General features: G+C 32.5%; 1 long non-coding RNA gene across 7 annotated transcripts; it reads left to right on the top strand.

Moving 5' to 3' along the window:
- Positions 1-983: 983 nt before the first annotated feature.
- Positions 984-5230, top strand: LOC130979769 (uncharacterized). Of its 7 annotated transcripts, XR_009086731.1 has the most exons (10): positions 984-1708; positions 1812-1946; positions 2427-2612; positions 2836-2950; positions 3062-3118; positions 3267-3315; positions 3532-3689; positions 3771-3900; positions 4142-4249; positions 5064-5230. It is a non-coding gene; the product is annotated as an uncharacterized LOC130979769 (long non-coding RNA). The 7 variants fall into 7 exon arrangements; XR_009086728.1 differs by lacking the exon at positions 3062-3118; XR_009086729.1 differs by having other exon boundaries at positions 3267-3689.
- The last annotated feature ends 11169 nt before the right edge of the window (positions 5231-16399 follow it).

Below are 16399 nucleotides of genomic sequence, written 5' to 3'. Positions count from 1 at the left end.
AGATCAAGCATTTTTTCTCCTTCTAGTTCTTGGATTTTAGGAACGTATTTAGATGGTATTTTAGTATATTTCGAATTTTTGCTTATAAAACCTTTTTTAAAGGCATAATTTTCAAAACCTGTTTCCCATTTAAATTGGGTTTGATTATTATTCCCAGATGTTCCAGCTTCATCTTTTACTTGCACTGGATGTACTGGTTCTTCATCACTTGAATAGTCTAAAACATATTCTTCTCTTTCAGAAAATTCTGGTTCTTCTTTAATCTGAAAACCTTGTTCCATAGAATTGTCTTCTTGAGCCATTTTTAATTGTTTAAAAAGCATTGTAACTTCTTCTAATTTTTCCTCAATATTCATAGTCTTAGAGGTGGTCTAATCTTTAGATTTGTTGTATTGATTTTATTTTGAACTTCTTCTTTCTTAGGAATTTCTTTTTGGAAATATTTATCAAGAATTTGTTCAATTTTATTTATTATATTAGGCTCTTCTTTTTCTTTATTTTTCTGAAACTTTTGAGAAACTAAAATTTCTTCAAGCATATCTATTATAGAATTTAATTGAGGATTAAAAGTATGATGAAGATGGAGATAATTTTCTCCATGATAACATTTTTTAGAAACTCCATGTGAAATGTAAGTTTTTTCGGGTTTTTGAAGTCCTTCAATAAAACTTATAGTAAAATAAAGATTTTGAGAAAAATCATTTTGTATTGATTTTAAGAATTCAGTGTCATTACAATTAACATTGGTTAAAATCATTAATTTTTGATCTATTAATTTCGATAGATTAATTATTTCTTCTCTTAAATCTTCTAATTTACTTTTTTCCATTAGGTGACGCTTTTCTTTATGAAAGGATACGCTTTTAAGTGTAACCTTAGCCACCATTAGCCACTATAGCCATAGTCACCAGAGACTTGGCCTTTATTTAAACTTCGTCTCCTAAGTGTTGCCTAGAATTTTTTATACCTCTTTCAAAAATAAATCTTATAATTGGTACATAATTTACCTTTGCTTCCTAGTTTTCAGTTTTCCCCCGATTTGAAATAAAATGAATCTAACTTGGCAGGAAATAATAGAAGTATTTCTCAAACGAGAATGAACAAGGAAAGGGCCAAGATTTAGGGTTTTACATTGTGCTGGAAAAAGTGAGCACGGCAATGGGGAGGGACACGGAGAATGACAAAGAGAACGAGAGAAAGGGAGATTCGCCATCAAAGGAGGAAGAAGAGAAATAAAGATGGAGAAGGCGACAATGGAGAGAGAAGTCGCCACCTCCGCTTCCTGCACTTCTAGGCTATCTCTGCCTTGCGCTGCTATTGCCGTTTCTACCTTGCGCTGCCGGATCCGCTGCTGCTGTAATCCCTCTTCTCTGCCTTGTGCTGCCTGAGCCGTTTCTGGTCGTCGTCACTGCTCGATGGTTGTCGTCGGCTCGCCAATGCCTCACGTCTTCGCTGCTCTGCCTAAGCCGTCTTTGCTGTAATCCTCACTGCTCGCTGCAATCATGTCTCAAGTTAGGGTTTTTTCTCCTCCGTAATCTTAGGAAGCTAATTCTATGCTCAAATTGGGGAAATTGAGGAATGTGTTTAGGATGTACATATATTCTTTGAGAGGGTCTAGTGTATGTGCTTATTGAATATGCTTTTTCGAGTCGCTAGCATAAAATACTATGCTTTGAGCTTCGAGGCCCAAACATGTTCAGAAACAACTGTATGTACTGTGTATTTTTTCTTTTCTTTCTATTTTCACTTTCATCATCATGATATGCGCCTTTTCTGAGTTTTTTGTGCTGAATTTTCAATGCTTTCCCTAGCTTGTGGTTAGTACGGGCAACCGCAGAAGCTTTCAGAGTTGCTGATGCTCCTGCCAAGGTTTTCTTTCTTCTGATTGAAAACACTAAGGAGATTCTTCCATTTTGCACACAAATCTTCCAATTCCAGGCTCAGTGGTATTAATTTCTTAAATTCAAGCTAAGTGATTTATATATAGTGGTCTAAATTTTTTGGCAATTAACTTAATTGAACATATAACTTGCATAAAAAATGTATTGCTTTTCTATAACAGTATAGCTTTAAGATAATACTGTTATACTGAAGAGATTTTATGCATCTCACGATTTTTTGTCTCTAAAGAATTGATTGTAAAATTGGTTATCAAAATATCTCTTTTAGTATTTCATCCCATTCTTAACTGCCTAAAACTGTCTAATTGAACCATCCAATTCTGACATAAAATATTGCTTTTTTGTTTCTAGAGGTATTTGTTCATGTGACAAGTTGATTTGATTGGAAATATAGTCAAGTTTTAATGCAGAGGGCTTTATTTTATTTTATTTTCAATTTTTAATCCGTGAATTTTAAGTTTGTCTCATAATTGAATCTTTAAGTACTCTTTCCAAACAGCTTCATCGCCTTTTGTTTGTTCTCAGGGCTATGCTGCTGGATATGCAATTCCAAGTTTTTTTAAAAGTGTGGAGAAAGCATTTCTCAAAAAGTATTGGGCCAACAAACATGATACTGAGTCTCAGTCTTCCAGTCTCTGTTTCAGTACCTCAAAACAAATGCTACCTAAATGCAAATTGTACATATATAGCAAATTGTTGCGGCATGACCTAGTAAGATATTTCTATCTTATACTTATTTTCTTTTATATGTTTATGTTATTCTTTTGCACTTTTTTTTAATGTATATAGTTCTTTTAATGTAATGTTTGTCTACCTTTGAATTATTATAGCTTTTTCAACACTGTAAGTTCTTTTTTCTATTAATTGCCATTTGTTTTGGATTAACCCCAATTTTTGTCAGTAGTGACTTATTTTACTCTATTATTTGTTGCAGAGGGAGAAGAGAAACATACAAGAATTGAGTGGTGTTTTTGTATTTAATGTTCCTGAAAGAGACTATCTAGATAGGCCAACTGCTAGGCTCATAAAAGAATTTGACTGCATCGAGGGTATGTTTTCTAACAACCATTTTGATGTAACAAGGTCATACCCTACTAAACTATTTAGCTTGAAAATGTGATCACGTTTGGATTGAACTCGAACTTTTATTTCTTGTCAAGTATCTGTACCTCTAATTAAGGAGCGAAATTTCATGGATTGAAAGACTCTAAAAGCATGTATGTTATTCTAGTACTATTCCCTAAACCTTTATTATTATTATTATTTGGAATGGAAAAAACATAGCACTATTCAGAGTTGGAAATAAAAAAAATAGTTGGAATTACTAATATAACTTTTCCCCCTGATTTTCTATTATTGTTACAGGCTTAATGCTTTTGGGGAGTCCTGTGGATCGGTAATTCTGGATGCAGGGGTGAATATTATCTAGCTTTTATTTCTTGGTTCTCGTTGGAAACCACCTAAATTTGTGTTCATCAAAAATTGTGTTAGGAATTTGTTGTTACTTGTTTCCCATTTTTCACGCTCTTAACCTTAGCCACCACACTATTTGTTGTTATTTGTTTCCCACTTTGCCATCCTTCCTGTCCTGAATTGGTATAATTCCAATTTCATTATATTATTATTGTAGTTGTAGGAGGCATAGCTTTAGAAAGATAGAAATGGCTCCCTGTTGTGACAAGGTGGGACTCAAGAAAGGCTGTTGGACAAAAGAGGAGGATCAAATCTTGACCAACTACATTCAAGCCAATGGAAAAGGTTCTTGGAGGGCTTTGCCTAAGAATGCTGGTATATATGCATGCTTCCATCTCTATTATTCTTTTCATTTCTTTCATCATCAGCCTCTTATTCTTCTTCTTCATCATGAAGGGTTACTAAGATATGGCAAGAGTTGCAGATTGAAATGGATCAACTATGGAAGAGCTGATCTCAAAAGAAAAAACATCTCCATTGAAGAGAAAACCATCATTACTAAGTTGCATGCTTCTTTTGGCAACAGGTTAGTTCTATTTTTACTAATACTTTATATGTGTCTCAATGCCATTATGTATGTCCATCATAAGAAAGAACCAAACTTGAAGCTATACACATGGACAAACACACTGCAATTTGGTTCTTGTAATCTCAACACCTTAAATTAGGCCTCCATTTCTGATTTTATCTTGTTGTATAATGACCATCTAAAAACAAGATAAATATTATTTTTGGCCATTTTTAATACTCTTCTCCCTTACTTGTAGCATGAGATGAATGAGAACAAAGAAGACCCGTCACAAGTTGATGTGTTTGTTGCAACTCAAACTGGATGAAAAGGAAAAGAGCTTGATTCAGGAACACAAGCTATTATTGTAAGTCATAATGAGTTGAAGTAGAACTGCTTTGATAAGTATGCTTTTATCACAATCTTAAAGTAGAACTGCCTTAAATTTGTTTCTTGTCTGCCAAGAATAATTTGATTTATTTTGCTTTTGATTTTTGCAAACATTTATATACATGGTATGGGTTATGGGTCCGACAAATAGCATTTTCTAAAATCATCAGAATCAACCCACCCACCTTACTCTGCTTTACAATTTAGGCCTTTGATGAAGTCTCTTTCGGGAAGTGGATTCTTTCCCTTATATGAAATTTTTACTTATTAAATGTCTTTTTCTTTCCCACTTCTGATAAAACAGAAAATGTAGAGCCAAAATGCTAGAAAAATGAATCTTCTGTTTATTTAAATGCTAGAAAAAAGAATCCTTTGTTTAAAGGTAGAGCTAAAATGCTTGAGCTAAAATTCAAGGCGTTTAACTCTACCTTAAGACGAATTTAAATTTAATAAAATCATTAATGAGAAGACTTTTAGTATGTGTTCGTTAGATCTTAGTGAACATATATATGTAGCTAGATGTGGAATTTGTTGCTAAATTAATTAAATTTTGGACTGTGGCCTCATGACATTAACTAAGCTTTCATTTTTTGTATTAATTGTGTCTCTGAATATATTTCTTTTGTTTCAACGGAATCCTATCATCCTATACCTTGGCCACATTAGAAGGAGTTTTTTAGACCTATTTATTGCTTTTATATCCATAGTATTTAATATCATAAAGAAATTTTTATTATAATTTTTCAGTTTTAATGATAAGTTGCTTATTTTTTGTTGTATATTATTTGCAGATTTAGCATATGGAACAAGTCAAGCATGGATATAAAATATGCAAGTAGATTGACATCTTTTTTATAAATATTAATTACTATTTTGTTATGACAATTATTGTTAGACAGGAATTTTATTATTTTGTTGAGAATTATTAATGAACATGTATTTGAAATACTAATTGAACTTTTTAATATCTATTTTAATTAGAATTTTATTATTAGTTATTTTGTCTTTTTTATAAATTTTTTTATTGTGCACAAATTTATTTATTAATTAAAATAATTACACATGTATGAACAAAAAATTTTATTGTAAATTTTTTTTTTGTTTTTTTATTACAAAAGTAATTTTTTTTATCAAAAAGACAACCTTTCTATTAGTTGCATATTTTGAATATTAGATAACACTTGTATGGTTGCATATCCAAAAAAAAGCAACACTTGTATAGGTTGCATATTCAAAAGAAAAGGCAATGCTTTAAAAGGTTGCAAATTCCAAATTAATGGACAATACTTTAAAGTATTGCAAATTCAAACTTATAAGCAACATATAAAAGGATTGCATTTTATTGCAAATAGGCAACATTTTTTAGTAGTGGCCAAAATATGAGAAAAGACAACATTGCAAAAGTGTTGCTCAAATACACCTTCAAAGTGTTGCTCTCAAAAGCGTTGCTTTCGAAACAAAGAAGTGTTGCCTTGATCTAAGGCAACGGGTGCATCTGCAACGCTATCCAAAAATATTGTCTTAAGTCCAAAAGTGTTGTCATAGATCAAAAGCAACCTTTTGTCAATCTTTAGGCAACATTTTTTAAATATTGCCTCAACCTGAAAATGTTGTAGTGCTTCTAGCCTTTAATTTAATATTTTTGTCTAACAAATGATAACAATAATAACAAAAATTTTAGAGGGAATCAATTTTAGTCAATAATTGATTAACATAAATTTTTATATTTTATTCCACAGAAATTATTGCTATCTATAGTGGTTTCTGTTTGTATCATCTTTCACGTAAATTACGGCTGTCAGTAGTAGTTTACGTACTCTTCTAAACTGCTATTGCCAGTAATAATTTCTATAGTAATATAAAAAATTGTATTTTGATATTACCATTTAAAATGTTATATTTGGATAAATAAATTCTCTAAACAATTTATTTAAGTGAATGGTCCTTGATATAATTCATACCCACATCATAAAAAATTTGCATATAAATTGATAGAGAATGTATATATATAAATTATTGTATTTTGTATCTTTCTACAATGTTATATTAATATAAACATTTTACTACTTGAAGTTTTTGCTTTATTTTCCTTTTTGCTACTAACTTTTCTGTTTGAAATTTGCATGTGGTATTGATATTCGAAAGGGTTCTATGATATTAAATACCTAGCAGGGTTTGGAGTTAATAGTATGAGTGTGTTGAATAATCCTAAGAAAATATTGGCAAAGTAAATTTCAATCATAAGAAACAAAAGATCCTCCTGGTTGTTGGTTGTTACTAGAGAAGTCATTAAATTAAAGATTTTTATTTAAGTTTTAAATTAAATACAAAAGTAAAGTTTAATTTTATAATAAATTAATATGTTCATTCCTCTGAAAAGCAATTTCTAAAAATTGAAAATATAAAAGATTGTAATATTTCACCTTATATTAAGTGAATTAGATTTTTCTTTTAAAATATTAAATTATTGACAGTTTAATCTTGGCTTTTAGTGAATTTGTCAAGAAGAATTAATTTTTTAAATGCCACAAAATAAAAAGCACTACTTTTCGAAATATTGTTTTATCAATAAACTAATTGTTTTGTGGGGTTCAAAACAATGGTTTTTTTATTTTCTCCATAACTTTCGTTCACATACTATAGCATCCCAAATTTAAATTGTGAGTCGCTATATCATATAGGGTCTCGAATATATTACCATATCAGTGTTTTTGTCCGTATATTATTACGAAAATATAATTTTTTCTGAAAATTACTTAGGCTTTGTTTTGACATTATATTATAGATTATAACAAAAAATAAAAAATTTATAGAATCAAACTACTTTTACAAAAAAATTATATGAAAAAAATTTATCAATTAAATTATGTGTAATAAATATTTGAATAAAGAAAAATAAAAATATAAATTAAAAAGATAAATAGTAAAAATTTAAAACTAAATTAAAAAAACTAAAAAAATTATGCATATAGTAATAATAATAAATTTTTATATAAATAAAATTAGGAAATTATTTTTTAATTATATTTAACTATAAATTTAATGTATTTCTTATAATTTTATGAATTTATTTAAATTATGTTATCTTATTAATTTTATTTTTTGTAGAACAGAAATGTAGAAAAAGAAAGAATAATGAGAGAGAAAGGAGAGAGAACGATAAAGAAAAATGAGAGATGGAGTTTATTAAGTTTGGAGAAAAAACTTATTATAATTGTAATAAAAAAATATTTCGTAACACATTTTGGTTTATCAAATTAGTAATATAAAATATAAACTATAAGTTATATATCAAGGTTCTGAGAACCGGATCGGTCATTGAACCATTCTAGTCACTGATTCACTGATTTATTGATCCAATTGGTCTAATTGTGGTTCAACTAAAAAACTGTTTTAGAATAAAATAATAGATAAATTATAAATAAATATTCTAAAATATAATTATAACCTAATATAAATTTTAAAATATCTTCCAAATTTAAAATATTATATGAAATGTCATCAACCAAAACCATATGATCTTATCAAAATACAAATACTTTAGTGAATAAATATAGGCAAACAACACAGTCAACAAGAGGTGAAAAAAAAAGAGAGAACAGAGAGACAATCAACATATATGCACATTCATATATACAACAATTGACAAGTAGAGACAGGTACTAAAACAAATTGGAAGCTTGCTAAAAATGGCATTACCGAAACTGCAGTGTCAAGTTTGCAATCTCCCAATCTAAAAATATGAGAATGTACTTATGAAAATTTCTAATTAAAATTGTTACCAAATAAAAATAAAAAAATAAAAACACATTTTGTTGTTTCACCATTATATTATTTTAAAGAGGCTGTGCAATTGATACAGTTGAAAGCCAAAATTGAGTTTCAAAAAAAAAATGGATTAAAAAATGCATCTTACTCATTTTTAGTCCTAAGCTTCCTTGTATTTCCTATCATAGTCACCAACCCAAAAAATATCAACCATTTGACAAAAAATTCATAGTTTAGTAACAGTTTTCTATTAGCATCTATGTTGAGCCTAGTAACAAGATAAATTCACAACTTAGATATTATGAACATATGAAAATATATGGATTGTGTAGATCATATGACCAATATGATTTTTTTCTTGATTTTTTGTAAAGTGGATTCTGTTATTTCTGTCTCCATTTTCTTTTCTCTTCATCTTAATAAAATTCTTCTCTCATAAAAAAGAAATAGATAAAAATGAAAATCTCTAAATGGATGAGCAACGAACAGTGACTGAATCATCAATGCTCAATTTAATTAACAAGATTTTCAATTTAAGCAAAAAGCAATGAACAATGAGCAACGACAGAGTCATCAATCATCATCAATCACATGTTCACAACAACCCACGACAAACCATTTCAACCCAATAATCTCAACAGTCAAAATTATTCAATAATTATTCAACCCAGTAACAAGTAATAACAACAAAATTTACAGCTTAACTAACAATAATTATTCATAATTATTCAACAAAAGTCACAGCTCATAGTTCACAAAAAAAAATCACAGTTCACAGTTCACATAACTTCACAGTAACAAAAAATTATTCAATTATAGTTAAAAAAAATTACCTAGAGCCTAGAACATTGAAGCCTTGAACAGAGCACGCAAGAGTAAGACATCGAGACAAGGAGCACCTTCGAACGAGACAGTGGCTGTGGTGGAATAGAGCTAGCGTCGGCGGGACCGTGCCTACGTGACGGAGGATTCCACGTTCGCATGGTGGCTGCGCGATGGAGGGGAAGGAAGGTTGCGATGGCTGCTGCACGATGGAGAGAAAGTGAGGGAGCAGGCGGTGGTTGGACGGAAGTGAGGGAGGACTAGAAGCTCGATGAAAGGAGTTCTGGACTGAATGTGAGAGAGGTAGAGAGCACGTTCCTAGAGTCTAGAGTTAGGGCTGGACTGGAGTGAAGTAGTAGAGTTAGGGTTAAGCACAACCAAAACGACAGTGTTTGCTTTCTAATTCAAAAAACAGGCCGAATCACAGTTCGGTTCAAACAACCAATTCCTGTCTGGTTCGATACGAATGGCGGTTTTCAAAATTTGCAGTTTTGGCATCTGACCAATCTATTTTTTTGCAGCAGTTCACGGTTCAATCGGTCGGTTCGAATCAGTTTTCAGAACCTTGTTATATAGAATGGGAATAGTAGAGAGAAATAGAGAATGAGAGAAAAGTAGATAAGAGAATGGAGGAAGGAAATTTATTAATTTTGAAAAAAATATTCCACTTAATTTTAATGAATGTTGTGTGACATATTTTGGTTGTTAAATTAGTAATATAATATAGCTACATATTAATTTTAATTTTAAATTTAGTTTTAATTCGATTTTAATTGCAAATAAAGAATATCATGTTACACATTTTGATTGTCAAATTTGTAATTAGTCATTGATAATGATATATTAAAGAGATAAAGTGGGTATAAGAATAAGAGAGATAGAATGGGTGCAGAAATGAGAGAGATAGAAAAAGAGCGGGAGAGGAGGAAATAACTCTTTAATTTTGGAGAAAAAGATTTGATTTCAATTGCAATGAAAGAGTGTCATGTGGTATATTTTGGTTGTAAAATTAGTAATACATAATATAGTTATATTTTAATTTTAATATTTTAATTTTAGTTTTAATTTAATTTTAATTGTAATTAGTCAATTAGAAAATATTATGTTACACATTTTGATTGTCAAATTTATAATTAGTCATTGATAATGATATATAAAAGAGATAATGTGAGTACAAGAGTAAGAGAGATAGCGTAGGTGAAGGAATGAGAGATATAGAAAAAGAGAGAGAGGGGAGGAAAAGATTTGATTTCAATTACAATGAGCGAGTGACTACCACACATTGTAATCGCTCATTGTAATCGCAGAGCCGTCACTACCACTGCCTCTTTCTTTCCTTGGGACCGTGAGGATGAAACACGAACAGAGAAGACGATGATCACACACATCATGACGGAGGAAGGTCTTAATACGGCAAAGCAACAAAAGAAGGTCACCGCCGATGAAGGAGACCACACAGGATTTAGAGAAGATAGGCGACGGAGGCATACATGGATGTCATTGATGCCGACAAAGTCACCACAGAGAGAGAGAGAGAGAGAGAGAGAGAGAGAGAGAGAGAGAGAGAGAGAGAGAATTGGGGGTGGTTGGCTGAAGATTTTGAAAAGTGGTGGAAGTCTGATGACCTCTCTAGTCTTGAGTTAGGCCTTCAATATTTATCTCAAGCTCAATTTATATCAATAAGAGTTCAATTCACATCAACAAGTAGATCTTGGATTACAAAAAAATATATTAAACAGATGAAGGGTATAGTACTCTTTAAATAATAGAATCTTGGAGATAATTTTTAGTTTGGACAATAGAATAGAAATAAGATCAAAACTATATTATTTTAAAATTAATTGTAATTAAGATTTTAAATTTTTTTCACAACCTTGAGGTTAAAATTATCATTAAGAAAAATGTAATGTAATGAGTAAAAAATAGTCCCGTTACTCATATAACTCTTTTTGGCAAACAAGTCTAAATAAGTTAACCCTAACCCAACAAAACCCACTTACATAACGCGCGCGTGAAATAATGTTTTTCTCCGCGTTTCTTCTTCTTCCTCCAATGTTTGTATCCTCCTTCTCCTCCTCCTCTTTCTTCTCCTTTTTCGTTAAGTTCATCCTCCTTTTCTTCCCGTTCCTTCTTCTGTACGTGTTTCATCCTCATCATCATTCTTTTTATTGTTGCTATTGTTGCTGCATTTTTTTCCTTCTCCTCTTTCTATAGATTTTGCGATATTATGTATTTTTTTTCTTTGTTTAATTTGTTCCTCCCGAGAAGAATTATGAGCAAATGAAATAAGAAGGTGAAGAAGAAGCAGTAGCAGAAGATGAGGAAGAGGAAGAGGAAGAATTTTGAATTATGCAGAACTTATCAGAATATAAATAATCCAAAAAATTTCTAAAATACACCAAAAGTTTTTCCAAATACACTGAAACGAGAATGGAACAGATTCATTAAAATAATAATTCTGATTCAGAACTCTTATACTGAAATTTTACTACAAATGTACAAAAATGTTTCCTTAGAGGAGTTAGCCCGTTTGTATCTCAAGGAGATTGTAAGACTGAATGGTGTGCTTATAACTATAGTTTCTAATAGAGATCCTTGTTTCATTTCAAGATTCTGGAGAGCGTTTCAGAAAGTGTTTGGAACTCAATTGAGATTAAGTACCGCATAGCATCCTCAAACCAATATGGTCAATCAGAGAGGACGATACAAACCCTGGAAGATATGTTGATAGCTTATGTGTTAGATCAACTGGCGAGTTGGGATCGTTATATGCCGCTAGTGGAATTTGCATACAACAATAGTTACCATGCGAGCATCGAAATGGCTCTGTATGAGGCTCTATATGGAAGAAAATGCCAATCTCCACTATGTTGGTATGAAGCTGGAGAGTCAAGTTTATTGGGACCTGCATTAGTAGCTGAAACCACAGAACAGATTAAAAAAATCCGCAACAGAATGCTTACCGCTTAGAGTCGTCAAAAGAGCTACGCCGATCAGACATGGAACCCATTAGAATTTGATGAAGGAGATCATGTATTCTTAAGAGTTACTCCAACAACAAGAGTGGGTAGAGCGATCAAGGCAAAGAAATTGAATCTTTGTTATATCGGTTCGTTTTAAATCCTGAAGAGAATTGGTCCGGTGGCGTATTGGATAGCTCTACCACCACATTTTTCAAACCTGCACAACATGTTTCATGTTTCGCGGCTTCGAAAATACACTTCTGATGCTAGCCATATTTTAGAACCTGAATCAGTTCAATTAAGAGAGAATCTGGTGCTTCAAGTGACTCCGGTCTGAATTGACGATACTAGTATTAAGTGATCACATGGAAAGAAAGTTTCGTTGGTAAAGGTTGTTTGGAGTCGAGCTAAAATTAAGGAACACACTTGGAAACTTGAGTCAGAAATGAGAAAAGAATACTCGCACCTATTATCAGGCAACTGAATCTGAATTTTGAGGGCAAAATTCTTAATTAGGTGGGTAGGATGTAAATCCTGCGAAATTAATAACTAATCAGCCAATAAATTAATTATTATTCAAAAAAATTAAAAAATCCAAATTTTATAGTTTAGAGAAGTAGAAATATTTAAAATACGAATTTTGACACTAATTTTAAAAAATTTGGCGCAAAACCGAGCCAACAGGCTGAACTGGTTGGATTAGGCTCAAGGCCCAACCTATAAAACACCAAACGAGCTTTCCTTCCATTCACCTATGGAGATATGCTGAAGAAGAGAAGATTAATGTTTAAAAACCCTAACCCCCCCCCCCATTTCTAATTTTAAATCCTTATAACTTTCAATTCGGAGGTCCGATTGACAAGTCATTTATGGCCACGCGTTCATCTCGGAATCCTTTTCAATTCTATCTGAACAAAGTGGTAAAAAAAATTTGCATTTCTCACCTAGTTCTTTTCCTCCTCAATTTCGTGAATTTTGGGTTTTTGATATTGAGGGATTGTGTAATTTGATAGTTTAGGTGAACTCTAGTAGCGGGTAATCATTGAGTTTTGTCCAATTAATCTATAAGTAAGGTAAGAAACTATTGAACCCTTGTGAATCATTGAATTAATGAACCCTATGATGATTATAGTGATATTGTGTGAATTAGATTGTGTTTTTGTTGATTTAGAGTTCAATTAGGCGGTTTATAAGGAAATCCAGGTGATTAAGCTTGCGAAATTGGTAATTGAGGGTTTGGAGCTAGTGGAAGAGTGCATTCTTGAGGTGTTCTGAACTTAGGGAAGAATCATCAAAGGTATGATTTTAGTTTCTCGTAGTTAATATTTAATGTCATGTGAAAATTTAGGCTAGAAGACCCTAAGATAGGAATGAACTGAATGAATTATTGATGAATTGTGTATATGGTATATGATGTGTATATAAAGGATGAGTAAGCAAGGAATAGTTGTGGATCCTTCTAAGGTTGAGACAGTAATGGATTGGGGACGACCTAAATTAGTGACAGAGATTAGAAGCTTCTTAGGTTTAGCAGGATATTATTGGAGATTTATCAAGGGCTTTTCACTGTTTTGGCTACCATGTAACACTTCAATTTTGTGCAACCGTAATAGAGAGATAAACACAACTTTTCAACAAGTGAGTACCTCGTCTCTATGTCAGTTAGCACCCGACTAAGATAATATATGGCCTGTTCATGTCTGTCTTCATCATCCTGAGCCAACATACATCCAATTGTATTCGTGGATGCTCCGATGTATAATTTTAAAGGCTCATGAGGATGAATGTTTTCCATTACCGGGGCTTTGGACAAATAAACTTTGATTGACTTGAAAGCTTCTTGATGTTCTCCTGTCCATTCGGACTGTATTTCATTCTTGAGTTTTACTAAAAGTGTAAATACTCGAGTTCGACCTGAGAGGTTTGATATAAACCTTTTGAGATAATTAACCTTTCCAAAAAAGGATTGCACTTTTTTTTAGACTTAGGAGGGGACAACTCCAAGATTACATTAGCCTTGTTTTTATCAACAACAATTCCCTTTTTGTAACCACAAATTCCAGGAAGTTTCCTGCAGATACACCAAATGCGCATTTTAAAGGATTCATTTTTAATCATTTTCTCTGCATCGTGTTAAGCGCCTATCTCAAATAATCGAGATGTTGGGTTACTGAATTCGACTTAACCATAACATCATCAATATAAACTTCCATAAATTTTCCAATGTACTCATGAAAAATAGTATTCATGGCGTGTTGATATGTCGCACCAGCATTCTTTAAGCTGAATGGCATGACTACCCATTCCTATGTCCCCAATGCTCTAGGGCATCGAAAGGCAGTTTTGGACACATCATCCTTTGGAATGAAGATCTAGTTATATCCCAAATAGCCATCCATGAAACTTAGAATTTCATTACATGCAACAGAATCAATTAACATATCTGCTATGGGAATAAAGTATTCATCCTTCAGAGTAGCATTATTCAAATATTGAAAATCGATACATACTCTTAATTTTTCATTCTTCTTTCATTACAGGAACAATGTTTGAAACCCATTCTACATAACGTGCAGTTCAAAAAAATTTTGCTTTAATCAAACCTTCAATTTCCTCTGTAATCTGTCACGGAAATATTGGTGGGGATTAAATCATAAGGGTGTTTTCCTACCTTCATCTACATCCTCTTTGGCAAGAGGCTAATTGCTGCTCTTCCATCAATCAAAACTTTATTTATTTTAATCCTGCTTATAACTGCTGTGATATGTAATGGGCACAGATGAGACGTCTGCTTTTCAGAGGGCCTTTGAAAATAGCCAGGTTCATCCTCGTATCGAATAAACGAGAAAGCTTCTTCATCATCGACATCATAATCTTCCACTAGATTTGTAATACCCGGTCTAACCGAAATTAATTAAATGATGAGTTAAGTAGGAGCGAATATGCTTGGAAGATTTGGCAATTGGAATTTGATAATTTAAATATGATATTTGGATTCAGTGAGTTTTTCCGAGTCGGAAGACATAGTTTTCTGCGTAAAAGCGCGCAGTGGAATTTTGACCGGCAGTACCGGCTGAGACCTGTCTGATACTGCAGCTGAGAAAATTGATTATGAGTAAATAGGATTAAGAAATGAGGAATTATAATTAGGGGAGGTAGAAATATTTGAAGTGCGATTTAGAGCGCTAATCTTAAAGGTTTTGGTCCAAAATTGGGCCAACGGATAAAAATAAGTGAATTGGGCCTAAGTGGACCCAAGACCCAACATATATAAACATTAGTTATGAGCATCTCAGCTCATTTTGCCCTAAAGAAGGTGTGTGGGGCGCTGAATTGAGAAGAGAGAAGAGAAGAGAGAAAACCTAACTCTCTTTGATCTTCAAACCACCATAACTTGAGCTACGGAGCTCCGATTGACGAGCCGTTTGCGGCCACGCGTTGCTCTTCTCATTCTCTACAATTCTATCTAAGTTTTGTGGTGAGTATTCCATTCATCTCTGCCCAGTTTTCGAAATTCCCCACTGTTACACGTTTTTGGGAAGTTAGTGTTGAAATCTTGTGATTTTGGGTGTTTAGGGATACTCCAACATGGATTCTAAGTGGGTTCTATCCCTACTTCATATGGGCTGAGGTAAGAAGTGCTCAAACCCTTGTGATTTATCATCTTTATGAGCCCTAGGTTGATGTATGTATGTATATTGGTTATGTTAGTGTATTTGGTGATTTTGATGCACAATTGGGAGGTTGGTATTGCTTGTGGAGCTTTGGTGAGGCTTGGAGCTAAGGGTTGGTGGAGACTTCCATAGAAGAGGCTCAATTGATTTGGCTACAAGAGGTACGGTTTAAGTTTCATTTAAGTACCGTGTGGTGTGATGAGAATTCCTAGGCTAGATGCCCTAGGATTAAGTTTGGATTGTGTAAATGGTTGGTGCTAATATGCATAGTTGGTATGTAATGTGAAATTAATGATTGGATTGAGAATGTGTGGCCTTGTATGTTTGGTGTATTGAAAATTGATGTATTGGGTAATGAGTATTAATTTGTGGTTTATGTATTTAAATTGTGAAATTGGGCCGAAGGCCGTAAATTTTGGGCCGGAGGCCGGAAAGAGGTAAGGGAGGTAAGTTGATGTGTGCATTGTATGATGACACAAGTGATTGGATGAATTTCATATAATGAATATATGAATGATTGGGTTGGTTATTGGATAATGAGGTTTGAGGAGTTGAAGTGTGGAAATTGGTAATTTTGGGTGAAATTGTATAGATGAGGTATGTTTGATTTTGGTTGAGATATATTATGTGGTCATATATGTGAGTATGATTATTGATGCCTTGATGGTATGATAATGCATGAGAGATATGTATGTTGTGATATATGCTTGGGAAATGATTAAGGTTGATTTGGGGGTGAAACCACGTGATAGTGAGTATGATATTGGTTATTATAATGATGGTTGATTGGAAATAGTATTGTTGGAAATTGGGATGAGGAAGAATGTATGACATGTTGATGTTTGTAATTTAGCCATTTGTTTGAAATGGGTAAAGATGGTCATATGGCGGTTTTGTGAA

This window comes from Arachis stenosperma, chromosome 5, assembly GCF_014773155.1.
Source record: "Arachis stenosperma cultivar V10309 chromosome 5, arast.V10309.gnm1.PFL2, whole genome shotgun sequence".
Lineage (NCBI taxonomy): Eukaryota > Viridiplantae > Streptophyta > Magnoliopsida > Fabales > Fabaceae > Arachis > Arachis stenosperma.
Note: the sequence above shows the minus strand (reverse complement) of the source record. Positions and strands in the feature narration are given on the sequence as shown.